Below are 19,800 nucleotides of genomic sequence, written 5' to 3' on the forward strand. Positions count from 1 at the left end.
TAATTTTTGCTTTGGATCACACACAGATATATAGCAGTAGTGTATGGCAGTACTAGTAGTCATCACTGAGTGACGCACCAATAGAAATATATATTTTGCTCAGGATCACACACAGACATATATCAGTAGTGTACAGCATTTGCAGTACTATTAGTCAGAGTGACACACCAATAGAAAAATATTTATTGCTTTGGATCACACACAGATATATAGCAGTAGTGTACAGCAGTAATAATAGTCGTCACTGAGTGATGCACCAATAGAAATATATTGTTTTGCTGTGGATCACACACAGATATATAGCAGTAGTGTAAGGCAGTACTAGTGGACAGAGTGATGCACCAACATAGAAATATATTTTTGCTTTGGACCACACATATTGGATATATAGCAGTAGTGTACGGCAGTTGCAGTACTAGTAGTCAGAGTGATGCACCAATAGAAATATATTTTTTGCTTTAGATCACACACAGAAATATAGCAGTAGTATATGGCAGTACTAGTAGTCGTCACTGAGTGACGCACCAATAGAAATATATTTTTTGCTCTGGATCACACACAGCTATATAGCAGTAGTATAAGGCAGTACTAGTAGTCAGAGTGACACACTAATAGAAATATATTTTTTGCTTTGGATCATACACAGATATATAGTAGTAGAGTACAGCAGCCGCAGTACTAGTAGTCAGACTGACACACCAATAGATATATTTTTTTATTTGGATCACACACAGATTTATAGTAGTAGTGTACAGCAGCCACAGAACTGGTAGTCAGAGTGACACACCGATAGAGATATAGTTTTTGCTTTGGATCACACACAGAGGATATAAAACAGTAGTGTATGGCAGCTGCAGTACTAGTAATCAGAGTGATGCACCAATAGAAATATAATTTTTGTTTTAGATAACACAGAGATATAGAGCAGTAGTGTATGGCAGTACTAGTAGTCGTCACTGAGTGACGGACCAATAGAAATATATTTTTTGCTCTGGATCACACACAGATGTATAGCAGTAGTGTAAGGCAGTACTAGTAGACAGAGTGATGCACCATTAAAGAAATATGTTTTTGATCTGGATCACACACAGATATATATCAGTAGTGTACAGCAGCTGCAGTACTAGTAGTCAGAGTGACACACCAATAGAAAAACATTTATTGCTTTGGATCACACACAGATATATATTTCAGTAGTGTACAGCAGTACTAGTAGTCATCACTGAGTGATGCACCAATATAAATATATTTTTTGCTCTGGATCACACACAGATATATAGCAGTAGTGTACAGCAGTACTAGTAGTCAGAGTGACACATTACTAGAAATATAATTTTTGCTTTGGATCACACACAGATATATAGTAGTAGTGTACAGCAGCCGCAGTACTAGTACTCAGACTGGCACACCAATACATATATTTTTTGCTTTGGACCACACATATTGGATATATGGCAGTAGTGTACGGCAGTTGCAGTACTAGTAGTCAGAGTGATGCACCAATAGAATTATATTTTTTTGCTTTAGATCACACACATAAATATAGCAGTAGTGTACGGCAGTACTAGTAGTCGTCACTGAGTGACACACCAATAGAAATATATTTTTTGCTCTTGATCACACACATCTATATAGAGGTAGTATAAGGTAGTACTAGTAGTCAGAGTGACACACTAATAGAAATATATTTTTTGCTTTGGATCACACACAGATATATAGTAGTAGAGTACAGCAGCTGCAGTACTAGTAGTCAGACTGACACATCAATAGATATATTTTTTGCTTTGGATCACACACAGATATATAGTAGTAGTGTACAGCAGCTGCAGAACTGGAAGTCAGAGTGACACACCTACAGAGATATAGTTTTTGCTTTGGATCACACACAGAGGATATAAAACAGTAATGTATGGCAGCTGCAGTACTAGTAATCAGAGTGATGCACCAATAGAAATATCATTTTTGCTTTGGATAACACAGAGATATAGAGAAGTAGTGTATGGCAGTACTAATAGTCATCACTAAGTGATGGACCAATAGAAATATATTTTTTGCTCTGGATCACACACAGATGCATAGCAGTAGTGTAAGGCAGTACTAGTAGACAGAGTGATGCACCATTAAAGAAATATGTTTTTACTCTGGATCACACACAGATATATAGCAGTAGTGTACAGCAGCTGCAGTACTAGTAGCCAGAGTGACGCACCATTAAATAAATAAGTTTTTGCTCTGGATCACACACAGATATATAGCATTAGTGTACAGCAGTACTAGTAGTCATCACTGAGTGACACATCACTAGAAATATAATTTTTGCTTTGGATCACACACAGATATATAGTAGTAGTGTACAGCAGCCGCAGTACTAGTAGTCAGACTGGCACACCAATACATATATTTTTTGCTTTGGACCACACATATTGGATATATAGCAGTAGTGTACGGCAGTTGTAGTACTAGTAGTCAGAGTGATGCCCCAATAGAAATATATTTTTTGCTTTAGATCACACACAGAGATATAGCAGTAGTGTACAGCAGTACTAGTAGTCGTCACTGAGTGACACACCAATAGAAATATATTTTTTGCTCTGGATCACACACAGCTATATAGCAGTAGTATAAGGCAGTACTAGTAGTCAGATTGACACACTAATAGAAATATATTTTTTGCTTTGGATCACACACAGAGGATATATAGCAGTATTCTATTGCAGTACACAGCCCCTTACAGACAGAAAACAACACCTGGTCCTATACACAGCCACAGTATGATATATGCAGTGCACTACTATGCAGAGCCCTAACACTGTGACAGCATACCTACACAAGCAGCACCCAGGTTAACTCAACTCTCCTGCAACCCCTCTGCTCTTTCCTGCCCCTTCCCTCTCCTGCCCCTTTCTATAACTAAAGCACAGAAGGAACATGTCCTTACTGTGCGCTGTCCAAGTCCGAAGTGAAGATGGCGCCGATCGCCGGTGCTATACATAGAATCCAAAATCTGAAAGATCTGACAGCGGGATGATGATGTTTTGCCTCATTTTCGGATCCGAGTCAGGCACGCAAAACCAAGCCTGACTTGGATCCGGGCTCGGGGTCATGCAGGAGATGCTGTCTGTCGCCTGAAAAGGTTTGGGACATTTTCAGCATCAGCAGCTGCATGCAGAAGACTGCAGTGCCTGCAAGAACAGTTCAATCTGCCCAGCCATCAACTGAATCAATTAGTAGTATAAAAGTGGAATTCCACCCTTTACATGCTTCAGCACATAGAGGCACAGCAGATAGCCATCCAAAGCTACTGTACACAACAAGCTATGACATTGGGAGAGGAGGGGGAATATACCTTACTGCAACACAGTGGAGATTACTTTCTATGTTGTCCAAGGTGTTTAACCCATTTGAAGTAGTCACCTGTAAAGTGAGTTCACACACTACCACACTGAGTCAGATGAATGCCTTAATTAGACTTTTGGAAAAGCAGCTTGAGAGATTGAAGGAGGAGATGAAAGAAAGCAAAAGTATGTTAGACTTGTAAATCAAGTCCTTTATTCACTTGATCAGGATCCACGGGTCTTCAATATCTTGAATCAGATCAATACATTTTGGTGACCATGCTTGATTCTAGGTTTAATTTGTACTTGGTGTCTTTATTTCCATTAAACCCAGTTCTTAAGAAATGCAAAGAGCTCCTGGTGAGCAAGTTGGCAGCTCAAGTGTTACATGACACAATGACATCTCCTTCTTCAGTTTCTCTGGAAACTACTGCTGCCATGAAAAATCTCAGTTTTCCTAATAGACCCAGTGTTAATACAGAGGAGTTAACACAACATTTTAATATCTGATCTGGTCTAAAAGAATTGCTCAAATTTAGTGACATCTCTTCTGTAAATCCATCTGATACATCAACATCCAAAGAATGATAAATGACAGTGTACAAATAGTTATGTCACAGAGTCCCTTTGAGTACTGGAAGAATAAAAACTCCATTTGCATTCCCTGAGCTGCTCACCCTCCAGTACTCAGAAAGAGTTTTCAGCACAAACTGGTACATGCCAGTGATTTCCTCAAAATGTGGAAAAGATGATGTTCAAAATTAAAATGAACAGTAAATTCCATGATAAAGACCTTTACTGGAAAATTCATCATAGTACAGATACTTCTGTAATAGGGATTTGGGCAGGGATTAATTAATATTCTGTGAGGATGATGTACAAACTGATAAGGGTTAGGATGAGGATCAAAATGACAATGATATCATGCCACTGTAGAGCTGTTAGCTTAGCTGCCTTAAACCGATTGGAAGCTTGTTTTGTTGGGACACAAACAAACCAAGCACTTCAGCCATACAAGTGTCAATTCTCATCACTGAAGTGCTTGGTTTGTGCATGCCATTTTTAATATCTAACATAACGACAAATCCATCTTGCACCACTTTTATTTTCATTATGGGCTGCATTTTAGGGCTGCATTTGTGAAAGTCTTCTTCTTGTCTTCTTGCCATTATGGCCTCAACTCACAGAGATTATGGACCATTTTTGAAAAAATTACAGATCCAAAACCTAAACCAAAACATGTAGTTAATACAGATCCAAAACCAAAACATTGGGGTCGGCACACATCTCTAGTTTCTAATTGTAGCTGCAAATGGCTAAACTGCTAAAATGTACATTAAATGAGAAAGGGGACACCCTTATCTAATAGGGAAAACAGATTATTAGAATCCATTACTAAAAACCCTAGCAGATGGAACACTTTAAGCAGCAGCAATTGATTGCATGATTGTACCTTGAAATCCAAACACTTGTGTTTGCATGAGAAAGCACCAGTGGAGGTGACTGAATGTCTTCTCAAACCTCAAGAGAGAAGAACAAATTCCTGATGACCTTGTAACGTGTCTTCAGTGAAGTCATAGACAATACATGAGTTATCTGATGTCTACCTTCCTCTAATAAAGCATGATTGGTCCAGATGGATAATTTGTGGGAGTAAAGGGGACAGGTGGTTTCAATACATTTTGCATAGATTTTGATATCAGAATCAAGAAGAGCTATAGAGCAAAAATTGAAGGATCCTTCGCTGGTTTGGGTAGGGTGATAATTCAAGCTTCCAACATCTCAGCAGGAGCAACCCCTTTAGAGGCAGAGTTAAACAGAGATAAGAGAATAGGGGACACATTCAAAAATATATTTATTAACAAGGCAGAAAGAAATGCTTAAAATATTGAGAGAGGAAATTATTGTTGTGGTTTATAGATAAACTCATCGACTATTAAGAGCATAAAACAGTTGGAATGATTGAAATAATATTCTATTTACTATGCAAACATCTGGTAGGATTGTTGATAGATAGCCTTTTAAGCAATTTCAGTACATCATTCAAGACAGTAGCATGTTTTCATATGGTAGTGGCAAGGTATTTCACTAACAAAGGAAGAATTAAAAAGATTAATTTAACTTGTCATTCTATATTGTCTTCATGTGCCCTAATTCACATCCAATGCAGTGTATTAAATTGGCTAAACAAATTCTAAATTCCACTCGTATTATAACCTATTATAGCCTACTCACAAATAATATATATATATATATATATATAGCTTCCCTTTATATATATATATATATATATATATATATATATTCTTCCCTATATATATATATATATATATATATATATATATATATATATATGTATGTATATATATATATATATATATATGCACAGTATTCACACATATACTTAATAGTTAATTTTAAAATGTAATATGTTAGATAGTTCTGTGTATACTTTTTCTAACTTACTTAAATGACATAACTTTCACATTACATGTTGCAAATTAAAAGATAATGGCCAAGGAGAAGAGCTAAAACGGTTGCCATAGTATTGCTTAAAGAAACACTATACAGTAAGGCAGAGATTTTCAACCTTTTACAACTCGCGGCACACTGAACAAGATTTAAATATTGCCAAGGCACACTCAAATATATTGGTGATGCATGGTGCAGTTGCGTGTCCTAGGATGTCATGTCACAGCTTCTCCATAGGTAACGCCTGAGCCACATCTGAGAAAGTCAAAAGAGCCCAACACTGCCCGGGCCCAAAATTAGAGCTGGCTCTGCAACCACTAAACCCACCAGTATTGATCGTTCCATGGCCATAGTAGTGGCAAAACACTGACGGGCCTGGCTGTGGCTTCTTTGGCGGCACACCTGGACACTGCTCAGGACACACTAGTGTGCCACGGCACAGTGGTTGAAAAACACTGCAGTAAGGTATTCTACAAATGTTAAATCATTTGAGTGAGGACTATCTCCATCCTTGTTAGTGATGAGAGGGTTCGGTTCCTCGGAATCCGAACCCCCCCGAACTTCACCCATTTTACACGGGTCCGAGGCATACTCGGATACTCCAGTATTGCTTGGTTAACCCGAGCGCGCCCGAACGTCATCATCCCACTGTCGGATTCTCGCGAGATTCGGATTCTATATAAGGAGCCGCGCGTCACCGCCATTTTCCACTCGTGCATTGGAAATGATAGTGAGAGGACGTGGCTGGCATCCTCTCACTTTGTTTCAGAACTTTCAGAACCATACCTGTGGTGCATTTCAGTTTTGCACAGTTTGCTGACCACCAGTATATACTATATAGCAGTATGGTACAGAAGGCCACTGCTCTACCTACCTCTGTGTCGTCAAGTATACTATCCATCCATACCTGTGGTGCATTTCAGTTGTGCGCAGTATGTATAGTAGTAGGCCATTGCTATTGATATATTACTGGCATATAATTCCACACATTAAAAAATGGAGAACAAAAATGTGGAGGGTAAAATAGGGAAAGATCAAGATCCACTACCACCTCGTGCTGAAGCTGCTGCCACTAGTCATGGCGACGTCGTCTGCCAAGGCCGATGCCCAATGTCATAGTAGAGAGCATGTAAAATACAAAAAAATAAAGCTCAGTAAAATTACCCAAAATTCTAAATCAAAATCGTCTGAGGAGAAGCGTAAACTTGCCAATATGCCATTTACGACACGGAGTGGCAAGGAACGGCTGAGGGCCTGGCCTATGTTCATGGCTAGTGGTTCAGCTTCACATGAGGATGGAAGCACTCATCCTCCTGCTAGAAAACTTAAAAGAATTAAGATGGCAAAAGCACAGCAAAGAACTGTGCGTTCTTCTAAATCACAAATCCCCAAGGAGAGTCCAATTGTGTCGGTTGCGATGCCTGACCTTCCCAACACTGGACGGGAATAGGTTGCGCCTTCCACCATTTGCACACCCCCTGCAAGTGCTGGAAGGAGCACCCGCAGTCCAGTTCCTGATAGTCAAATTGAAGATGTCACTGTTGAAGTACACCAGGATGAGGATATGGGTGTTGCTGGCCCTGGGGAGGAAATTGACAAGGAGGATTCTGATGGTGAGGTGGTTTGTTTAAGTCAGGCACCTGTTTTTTTTCTTTGCATCATGTGCTGTTTGGGGACTATTTTTTAAATCTGCCATCCTGTCTGACACTGCAGTGCCACTCCTAGATGGGCCAGGTGTTTGTGTCGGCCACTTGGGTCGCTTAGCTTAGCCATCCAGCAACCTTGGGGCACCTCTTTTTTTTTCTTTGCATCATGTGCTGTTTGGGGACTATTTTTGAAGTGCCATCCTATCTGACACTGCAGTGCCACTCCTAGATGGGCCAGGTGTTTGTGTCGGCCACTTGGGTCGCTTAGCTTAGTCACACAGCTACCTCATTGCGCCTCTTTTTTTCTTTGCATCATGTGCTGTTTGGGGACTATTTTTTTGAAGTGCCATCCTGCCTGACACTGCAGTGCACTCCTAGATGGGCCAGGTGTTTGTGTCGGCCACTTGGGTCGCTTAGCTTAGTCACACAGCGACCTTGGTGCGCATCTTTTTTTCTTTGCATCATGTGCTGTTTGGGGACTATTTTTTTGAAGTGCCATCCTGCCTAACACTGCAGTGCCACTCCTTGATGGGCCAGGTGTTTGTGTCGGCCACTTGGGTCGCTTAGCTTAGTCATCCAGTGACCTCAGTGCAAATTTTAGGACTAAAAATAATATTGTGAGGTGTGAGGTGTTCAGAATAGACTGGAAATGAGTGTAAATTATGGTTATTGAGGTTAATAATACTATGAGATCAAAATGACCCCCAAATTCTATGATTTAAGCTGTTTTTGAGGGTTTTTTTGTAAAAAAACACCCGATCCGACAAAAAAATTTCAGGGAGGTTTTGCCAAAACGCGTCCGAATCCAAAACACGGCCGCGGAACCGAATCCAAAACCAAACACAAAACCCGAAAAATGTCCTGTGCACATCACTAATCCTTGTAGCCTAAATTCTTGGGGAAATCTCCAAAATGGAGGGTCTGTTTTGTAAAAATAATATTAGATTTAATCCGCTATACACTTGTACATCTTATAATAAATTCATTTTAAACTACAGATAACCCTAGTTATCTTAAATTATTTAATTTATAGGATTTGTTTGTGCCCTATAGGCATATACCGATATACTCTGGAACCAGCATTTATAATGGCCAGAAAGGGGCCACAAATGCCTATGCTGCCTCCTATTCTTTAAAACAATTTCTGAGGTTGTAACACTTGTCACAATAGAACAATGTTTAGCAGAGCAGCACATGATACCACACTGTAAAACCACCTATGAATCCTGGGGAAAACTGCTAGTACTTAGACTCATGGGGTGGAATGTAATGAAGTCCAAGTTTGTTGACTGTGCGGGATGCCGGCTGAACCAGTACTTATTTTAAAGGGGCAATCTTGTACAAGGCATGGTTTAGCCTTGTACATGATTGCCTCTTTAAAAAAATGTCCAATTTCGACATGAATCCCTCACGACCACCAAACTCAGATTTAATTAAATCCTGGCCAATATCCTAATTATTGGTTAAATCACTCTTTGCGGGTAGAACAAATCCTCATATTTGCATTAAATCATGACTTACTGGTCATATGGGATCTGGTCAGGATCCTGGCATCCGGGATGCTGGCAGATAGAAACCTGATATTGCTCAGAATACTGACACTGGGATCCTGACATCAATCACAATGCTGGCACTAGAATCCCAACTGCCGGCATCCCAAAGGTAAGTATTCCAGAGCTGCTTATGGTTGCAAATGCTATGAGCAGGGCTGTAACTAGGTTTGTGTGGAGGGGGCACTGCACATAGCGCTGCAGGGTAGGGAGCGCTGTTGGTGGTACTTGTCAGTTATCTGTTTTAATTACTTTCACTTTCAGCTTCCCCTCTTTGATGAAGCCCAGTATCTCCTGACTGCCACTGTCTCCTACCCTGACCCCTTCTGTCGCTAATACCTATAACAACATTCATGAACTCTACTTCAGATTCTTTATGAGTAGGGTGTTTGATTAGAATTCAACAGGTTATAGGGGTTTGAATCATGTGTATGGCAGTATATTGAAATGTGTTATTTATTAAGGGTATTGTAACTGAATAACAACAAGCTCTTAAGAGTGCATGAATGTGGTATAAAGAGGATTTGTGTCCAAATCCATTTTCTTGCAGTGAACTATAAATGTGCGTATATATAAATGTGGGAAAGGGCATCATAGCATGGGCTTTCTCTGGGATCAATCTTGTCATGCCCCTTCCCCACGAGGCATGTACCTTTTGTCCCTATTTGATAAATGGGGTGGGCACCAATTCTCTCTCTGGCACAGGGCACCAAAAAGTCTAGTTACGGCTTTGGCTATGAGCTTAGGAAATAAAATCCCAGAACTAATTGCAATAATGACAAGGGATGATTTAGACATTGTGGCAATTACAGAGTCATGGTACAATGAAAATCATGACTGGGACATAGCTATACCGGGATATACTTTATTTAGGAAGGACAGAATTGGAAAAATCGGAGGAGGGGTAGCAATGTATGTAAAAAAAAGCATAAATGCTACCTTAATACAAAGTATTGAAGAAAAAACTGAGGCCCTTTGAATGACAATAGAAACAGGGGAGAAGCCAATTATTTGTATTGGCGTGATATGCAGGCCACCACGTCAGGAAGAGGAACTCGACAAGAACCTATTGTAGGACATAACTAAAATGGCATTAAAAGGAGAGGTAATAATCATGGGAGACTTTAATCTTCCTGATGTAAACTGGGAGGTGTCTGTTGCTAATTCCACTAGAAGTAGGGACATTTTAAATTCCCTTCAGGGAGCAACCCTCCACCAACTGGTGAGGGAGCCCACTCAGAAAAATGCAATATTAGACTTAATACTTACAAATGGAGACAGAATATCGGACGTAAAAGTGGGTGAAAACCTGGGATCCAGTGATCATCAAGCAGTATGGCTCAGCATAAAGACAGAGACTGACTCATCCCATACAAAAACAAAGGAGTTGGATTTTAGGAAGGCTGATTTTGTAGGAATGGGAAAATGTGTTAGCGATTCTTTGGCAGAGTGAAGGAATTTGGAAGCAGTGCAGCAGAGGTGGGAAACATTAAAGGCAACAGACCTTTGTATCAAAAGTGTTAGGAAAAACACAAGGAAAAGGAAGCCAGTGTGGTTTGCAAAAGAAGTAGCAAATATTGTGAAAGCAAAAAAGATGGCTTTTAGGAAATATAAGCAGACACAAAATAATGAAGACAAAAAGATATATCTTGTTAGACAGAAGGAGACTAAGAAGGTAATCAATGTGCAAAGGCACAAGCTGAGGAGAAAATGGCCCAGTCAGTGGGTGAAGGAGGCAATACATTTTTTAGGTATATAAGCGAAAGGAGAAAAACAAAAGGAGGAATAATAAAACTAAAAACAGAGACTGGGAGTCTTGTTGAGGGAGACAATGTAATAGCAGATCATCTTATTATTATAGATAATTATTCTTGCTAAGTATTTACTACTGAAAGAGAGGGGGAGGGGCCACAGTTAAGTTGCAGGGATATTCAGGAAAATTAAACAAGTACATTTACAGAGGAGAAGGTCCTAACAGAATTCTCAAAGCTGAAAGTGGACAAATCTATGGGGCCAGATGGCATACATCCAAGGATACTAAAGAACTTAAAGAGGTGCTGGTAGCACCATTGATAGAATTATTCAACCAGTCATTAGCTACAAGAGTAATTCCAGAGGACTGGAAAAGCGTAAACGTAGTCCCACTGCACAAAAGTGAAAGAAAAGAAGAGGCAAACAACTACAGACCAGTGAGTCTTACATCAGTAGTAAGGAAATTGATGGAAACACTCTTAAAAGAAAGAGTTGTAGATTATCTCAAATCCGGCAATTTACAGGATCCCAAACAGCATGGATTCACTGGGGGGAGATCATGTCAAACAAATCTTATTTACTTTTTTGAATGTGTGACTAAAGTGATGGATAAAGGTGGAGCCATGGACATAGCTTATCTAGACTTTAGTAAGGCTTTTGACACTGTTCCACATCACAGACTGCTAAATAAACCTGAAAGTTTGGGATTGGATATTAGGATTATTGAATGGATAAGATCTTGGTTGAAGGATAGAAAACAGAGAGTTGTGGTAAATGGAGTGCATTCACAGGAGGGAAATGTTACCAGTGGAGTACCCCAGGGAAGTGTACTTGGACCAGTGCTTTTTAATATCTTCATTGGTGACATTGCAAATGGCATTTAAGGGAAAGTATGTCTTTTTGCAGATGGCACAAAGGTATGCAACAGGGTAGACATACCAGGTGGGGTAAAATTAATGAATGAGGATCTAGGTAGACAAGAGGAATGGTCAAGAGTGTGGCAATTACAGTTTAATGCCAAAAAATGCAAAATCATGCACTTGGGTCTCAAAAATCCAAAGGCTAAATATAGTATTAATGGCACTATACTGGAAACTACTGAGGAGGAAAGGGATCTAGGAGTCACTATTTCAGGTGACTTAAAGGCAGGTAAGCAATGTAACAAAGCAATGAAGAAGGCTAGTCAGGTGCTTGGCTGCATTGGGAGAGGAATCAGCAGCAGAAAGAAAGAAGTAATAATGCCACTGTATAGGTCATTGATACGGCCTCATCTAGAATAATGTGTTCAATTCTGAAGGCCATAGCTTCAAAAGGATATTAATACATTAGAAACTGTACAAAGAAAGGCAACTAAAATGGTGCATGGCCTACATCACAAAACATACCCAGAAAGACTAAGAAATCTCAATATGTAGAGTTTGGAGCAGAGAAGGGAAAGGGGAGACATGATAGAAACTTTCAAATATATGAAGGGTTTTAACAAAGTCCAGGAGGGAAACATGCTCCAAATGAAGAGAAGCAATAGGACACGAGGACATGCACTAAGACCGGAGGGGGGAGGATCAGGGGAAATTTGGGAAAAATTACTTCACAGAAAGGGTAGTGGACAAGTAGCTTCCCATCAGAGGTGGCAAAGGCTAAGACATTGGAGCTATTCAAACATGCATGGGATAGACATAAGGATATCCTTACAAAGAAATAAGGATTAAACAAGGCTAGAGAAAAAAATAATGTAAAAAAAAGGGGCAGACTAGATGGGCCAAGTGGTTCTTATCTGCCGTCAAATTCTATGTTTCTATATTTCAAATTCTATGGTTAGGCTGCGGGTGGAGGGGGGTTAGGTTTATGATGCAGAGAAGGTTAGGGTAAGGCTGTGCAGGGGAGTTAAAGCTAGGTTGCATGTAGAGAGGGATAGGGTTAGGCACCATAAGTGAGGGCTATGGTTAGACTGCAGGGGTGGGAGGGCTAGGCTTAGGCTGAGGGGACGGGGGGTTAGGATTAGGCACCACCAGGGAGGGTTAGGGTTAGGCTGTGGGGGAGGAGGGCTGGGGTCAGGATGCAGGGATGGAGGGTTAGGGCTAAGGAGATAAGTTAGGCTTAGTATACTTACCTAGTAGGTGTTGGGCAGGGATGTGCTGTGAGCTAAATGGCTCAGGAGGTACTGGCTAGCACCAGAGCCAGATTTACACTAGAGATGTACGCTGGTTTTGTGTTTTAGTTCTGGATCTGGATCCCCACTCATGTTTTGGATCTGGATTGGTTTTGCCAAAACCACCCTTTAGGGTTTTGGTTTTGGTTTTGGATCTAGATGATTTTTTTTTTAAAACATACAAAAACAGCTAAAATGACAGAATTTGGGGGTAATTTTGATCCTACGGTATTATTAACCTCAATAACATTAATTTCCACTCATTTACAGTCTATTATGAACACCTCACAACTAACAATATTGTTTTTAGGTAAAAAGGTTGCACCGAGGTCAATGGATGATTAAGCGAAGTGACACAAGTGGGCAGTACAAACACCTGGCCCATCAAGGAGTGACACTGCAGTGTCAGACAGGATGGCACTTTTAAAAACTAGGCCCCAAAGAGCACATGATGCAAAGAAGAAAAAGAGGTGCAACGAGGTTGCTGGATGACTAAGCTAAGCGACACAAGTGGGCGACACAAACACCTGGCCCATCTAGGAGTGGCACTGCAGTGTCAGACAGGATGGCAGTTTTAAAAACTAGGCCTCAATTAGCACATAATGCAAAAAAGAAAAAGAGGTGCAAGATGGAATTGTCCTTGGGCCCTCCCATCCAATGTTGTATAAAAAGGACATGCACACTTTAACAACCCAATCATTTCAGAGACAGGGTCTGCCACATGACTGTGGCTGAAATTATTGGTTTGTTTGGGCCCCCACCAAATAAGAAGCAATTAATCTCTCCTTGCAAAAACCTGGTACAGTGGCATGATGTCATCCTCATCTTTAGAATCACCCTCTTCAATGTTAAATACTCATCCTCACAGAGAAATAATATTCAAACAAACAAACCACATCATTTAGGTCTCAGTGGACTGCTTATGCTATTACCCAAAGTTATTGAAATTCACAGTGACTAATGATGAATGCACTGCAGGTGACGTATAAGGGAGGATGTTAATGTCCTTACCCCTACTTATTATGGATTGACAAAGGCAACAGCTGGCTTGACACCTGTTTTCCGGATTTGTGGTGCCTTATTCAAACAAACCACATCACCATCAGAATCCTCATCGACAACTTCATCCGCAGTGCCAGCTACAACCATATCCTCCTCATCCTGGTCTACTTCTACAGTGACATCCTCAATCTCAATATCAGCAACTGAACTGGTGGTGCTCCTCCCAGCACTTGCAAGGGGAGTGCAAATGGTGGTAGGAGCCTCCTCTTCCCATACAGTGTTGTGAAAGTCAGGCCTAGACATCGCAACCGTGGACAGTGTCAGCACCTCTGTATTTTCACAACACCCCTGTAATTTTACAGCATACAAGACCGGGTCAGTGTACATTGATTTTCACTGCACCCTAGAATTATTACAGCATACAAGACAGGGCCAGTGTACATTGATTTTCACTGCACCCTAGAATTATTACAGCATACAAGACAGGACCAGTGTACATAGATTTTCATTGCACCCTAGAATTATTACAGCATACAAGACAGGGCCAGTGTAGATTAATTTTCACTGCACCCTAGAATTATTACAGCATAGAAGACAGGGCCAGTGTAATGATATTTGAACAGCAACACCCCTATATTTTACAGCATACAGCAGTGTGCTTTTAATGTTTTACAACTGCACCTCTGACTTTTTACAACATACAGGGCCAGCAGCACCCCTATATTTTACAGCATACAGCAGTGTGCTTTTAATGTTTAGCAACTGCACCTCTGCCTTTTTACAACATACAGGCCCAGCAGCACCCCTATATTGTACAGCATACAGCAGTGTGCTTTTAATGTTTAACAACTGCACCTCTGACTTTTTACAACATACAGGGCCAGCAGCACCCCCATATTCTACAGCACACAGGAGGACAGTGCCCCTGCACCCTGTACAACACAGTGACAGCCAGGACAGCAACACCCATGTACAGCTGAGCACATAAAACACCAGTGACAGCCAGTGACAGCCAGAACAGCCGGCAAAGCACCCCTAACACAGCACAGTTACACCACAGTGACTGCAGCAGAACCCCTACAGAGTACACACTAACCCCACCTGACGCCACCACCTACAGAGAGAGACAGAAGTCTGTATCACTCACTCTACAAGTCCGGAGTGAAAATGGTGGCGACGCTGTTTATATGGGATCGGGATGTGATGATCGTGGGGGTTCGGCTCCCAGGGAACCAAACCCGCTCATCTCTAATTTACACACAATATAAGAGACCAAGGGGACATCTGGGCCTTATGCACAGGTGCAGCAGTATAAACTCCTGGAAATTTGGTGAGTTTTGATCAGAATTGTGTGGAAAAGATAGGCATGGGAGGCACTGCCTCACCTGCCATAGACTTTATATTCCATAGTTTTGACTATAAAAATTATTATTCTAAAGAAGATATTTCAAACAAATTCTTTGTATTTTCCATATACTTTATACAGTCAAAACTCTGGCACAAACCTTAGTATGACAGGAAATGCTCTGCCTCACCTGCCTCGCCCCACTGCACATCACTGGTGTTGAAATCCTGCATGTCGGGATGCCGCTGTTAGTATTCTGACAGCCAGCATCACAAGCATCGGGATCCCGATACCTTCCCGGTCATACTGCAGGATTTTGCTGGTTATTGATCATGTGTGAGTCCTTTGAAGTCAATAAAAGTTAAGTTTTAATTTTATAAATGAGTGCCCCAACATAGAGAGTTGTCTTTCTTCTCCTTGTTCTTGTAATTTGTTTCACAACTCCTGGGAGCACCGCCGGCTTAAATTAATCATTTATATCTGATTGTTCATTTAAAATCATAAATTGTTCTCTTTAAATAAAGTATGTGATACCGGTTTTTGTAATTAAGCAAACCCAGTGCGCCATTTCCTTATCCCCCACAAATTTTTGTTTCTTTGGTTATCGATCTCCAAAGGACCCACTTTGAGGATCAGCAGGCGTCAAGCCAGACACATTTAATGTTGAGTTTACAACTATTATAACAATGCATTGTCTCAATACAGTCATTACCTGCTTCTGTGCAAACAGTTCCAATCTCTCTTCCTAAATGAGTCTGCACATATCAGGATTCCAACACTGCAAAGGGTAACTAAAAATAACTGCAGCAGTTTTGTGAAACTTCATAACAGATGGAATACATTATAACAGAGCAAGCTCTAGCATGGGCATCACCACTACGAGACATTACTACATGACTGTACCTCTTTCAAATGCATGGTAAAGAACATTTTTGATGAACCCACTCAAGTATCAGCAGAAGCTACTTGCATCTTACTTCTGGGATAAGGGTACCTGACTGCTTGACATTTTACCATTCTTTTCAAAACATACAGTATGTCCTGTAGAATTTTTAGCAACTGATTACTTCCCACCTCCAAAATTTGGTCTGTGCTGCTTCCTATTGTGGAACTCTTTCCCTCATCATATCAGACGTTCTACAGTACCTTTCTACAAAACTTCAAATAGGCTCTCAAGACCCACATCTTTATCAAAGACTTCCAGCTCTCATCCTCATAATAGTTAATTTCATGAGGAAATGTCTCATTCTACTGTACTTTCTTTATACAGTATGTTTTCCATCCTGTCCTTTCTGAAACTCCAGGATGGTTGTCAGGAATTGAATTACCACAGCTGCATCTGTCCGTCGGTGCGGACTCCGTCCGGGGTTCCTACATCTCGCTGTCGCTGGTCTCCCTGTCGCCGGATGCCATCCTGGGCCTAGGAACGCTCCTGTTGTCAGCAGGCGTGCATGCACGCCGCATTCCCGCCGGGTCACGGCATGGGCGCCGCCGTGACAGCTTTCCTCAGACTGCCGCATCAGCCAATCCGGAGCTTAGCCGCACCTCCTCGTTTCCCTTCCAGCCAATGCCTGCAGACCGGGGGGTATATCAGGAGCAGCAGGGTGAGTCAGTCCTTGTCCTGGACTTCGTGTCACTCCTATGACCTGTGTCTCTGGCTCCATTCTCCAGTTCCTCCGTTTACCTGCTTTGCCTTCCAGTTTGATCCTGTACTACCGTGGAACCACAAGCACCAGCAACCCTTGAACTTGAGTTTTAGCTTCACACCTTTACCAGCTACAGTGTGCTCCAGCCCTCTGCAGTAGAGACTCTCCTCCAGGTGCATCTCGTCATCTACACCTGTTCATCAGCCTGCAAGCTGCCAGTGTTATTCAAACTGCACTGAGAACTTTAACACTTGTCTCCTGCTGTTGCTACCAGGTTTGCTATTCCCACCAACATCTCTGCTGGCTCCACGGTCCAACAACTATCGGTTCCCATACCGACACATCGATCCCCTGATCGATTGAACTTACCATACAGACTTTGCCATAGACTCTCAGCTTCCACGCTGCATATTCACAATTGCATTTGTTTCTGTTGTTATCAAGTATTCCTGCTGCCATATTGTTTAAAGCCTATTGTTTAATAAACAACATTGCGCACATGCGCAGGAATCCAATCCAGCCTCCTCACTTCTTCCATCCTACCTCCACTGACCCACTAGCGCCCCCTCCGGGGACACAAACTAAACAGAACCTGACAGTAAGTCCAGGAACGATAGACTCGGATGGTAGTCAGAATGTGGGGTCAGGGGCCTTACAAAATCTGGTCTCCCGCTTGGATGGTCAAGAGGCTGCGCAGTAGCAGATGTTCCAGTTCCTGCAAGGAATGTCCTCCCGTCTCGATACACTACAACAATCTCTGCCCAGTGCTCTTGTTTCTTCAGTTCCAGTCACCCCTGCGCCTGCAAGTGCAGCGGGTTCTCATTCACCGGCTGCATCAACTCCAGTGTCACGCTTGCACCTGCCCATGCCCAGAAAATATGATGCAGCCCTAAGCTATGTCGCGGGTTTCTTAATCAATGTGAAATCCAGTTTGAGTTGTTATCACACAATTTCCCCACGCCAAGATCCAAGGTTGCCAATTGGTCTATTCCGAGTACTCTCAAGTCCATTCAGCGATTCCTGGGATTCGCTAATTATTATAGGAAGTTCATCAGAGGATTCTCAACTCTCATTGCTCCTATTACAAGCCTAACTCGAAAGGGGGCAGATCATTCCAACTGGTCAGAAGATGCCTTGGCTGCGTTTCAGAAAATCAAGCAGGCTTTCATGACCGCCCCAGTTCTGTCACAACCAGACGTTAACAAGCCATTCGAGTTGGAGGTAGATGCTTCCGCAGTGGGAGTCGGAGCTGTTCTCTCCCAAGTGGGGGTTGATTGAAAAATTCACCCTTGTGGTTTCTTCTCTCGCAAATTCCTTCCTGCGGAAGTTAATTACTCCATCGGTGACCAAGAACTACTGGCGATCAAGCTGGTTCTTGAGGAGTGGAGGTATCTCCTGGAAGGAGCAAAGTTCCCATTTAACATCTATTCGGATCACAAGAACCTCCTCTACCTAAAGGCAGCCCAGTGTCTTAATCCTCGCCAGTCCCGGTGGGCAATGTTCTTCTCTCGTTTCAACTTTAAGCTTCATTTCCGTCCAGGTTCTCAGAATACCAAAGCTGATGCTCTGTCTCGTTCTTTGGAATCCGAAGAGGAGATTTCCGATCCAGTTCCGCATTCCATTCTGAATCCAGTTGTGTTTGCTTCATCTCAAGTTACTACTGTTCCGCCTCCGGGCAAGATTTTTGTTTCTCCTGAGCTTTGTTCCAAGTTACTGTCTTGGGCTCATCAGTCTAAGTTCACTGGGCATCCTGGTGTCCTAAAGACTTTCAAGTTCCTGTCTGAAACTTACTGGTGGCAGAAAATGAAGGTCGACATCAAGGACTTCGTGGCGTCCTGCCCCAAGTGTGTTCAACACAAGACTCCCCGTCAGTCTCCGGCAGGTCAGTTACAGCCGTTATCAGTACCCAGCCGTCCCTGGTCACACCTGTCCATGGACTTTATCTCTGATCTTCCCTCCTCTCAAGTATTCAATACTATCTGGGTAGTTGTCGACAGGTTTACCAAAATGGCCCATTTTGTTCCACTCCAAGGTCTTCCTTCTGCTCCGAAACTTGCTCAAGTCTTCCTACGGGAGATCTTTCGTTTACATGGACTGCCTACTGAAATTATATCTGACCGTAAAGTTCAGTTCGTGGCAAGATTTTGGAGAGCCCTTTGTTCTGCCCTGCAAGTCAACCTTAAGTTTTTGTCAGCCTACCACCCTCAGACGAATGGACAAACGGAAAGGGTGAATCAAGATTTGGAGACCTTCTTGAGACTTTATGTTTCATCTTCCCAAGATGACTGGGTAGACCTGCTTCCGTGGGCAGAATTCGCTCACAACTTTTGCTATCATACTGCCACGGAAACCACTCCATTCTTTGCTGTATATGGACAACATCCTCGTGTCCCAGATTTACAAGAACTTCCTAACATCGATGTTCCTGCAGCCACTTCTGTTCTAAGTCAGTTTTCATCAACTTGGAAGAAAATTCATGTTTCCCTTAAAAAGGCTTCAAGTTGATACAAGTTCTTTGCCGACCGCAAAAGACGTGCAGTTCCCAGCCTAAAACCCAAAGATAAGGTTTGGCTTTCCACTTGGAATCTTCGTCTCAGAGTGCCATCGATGAAGTTTGCACCACGCTTCATTGGTCCTTTTCCCATTGACAAAGTCATCAGTCCTGTGGCCTACAAGCTCAAATTGCCTCCTTTACGAATACCTAATGCCTTTCATGTCTCTCTCCTCAGACCTTTGATCCTGAATCGTTTCCAAAGAGCTCTTCCAGTTGGTCCCAAAATACGAACCCAGCGGGGCATTGAGTTCGAAATAGAGAAGGTTCTGGATTCCCGTTGCCGGTATGGTCGTCTGCAATATCTCATCGACTGGTCCGGTTATGGTCCTGAGGAGAGGAGTTGGGTAAA

This window comes from Pseudophryne corroboree, chromosome 4 (genome assembly GCF_028390025.1).
Source record: "Pseudophryne corroboree isolate aPseCor3 chromosome 4, aPseCor3.hap2, whole genome shotgun sequence".
NCBI lineage: Eukaryota > Metazoa > Chordata > Amphibia > Anura > Myobatrachidae > Pseudophryne > Pseudophryne corroboree.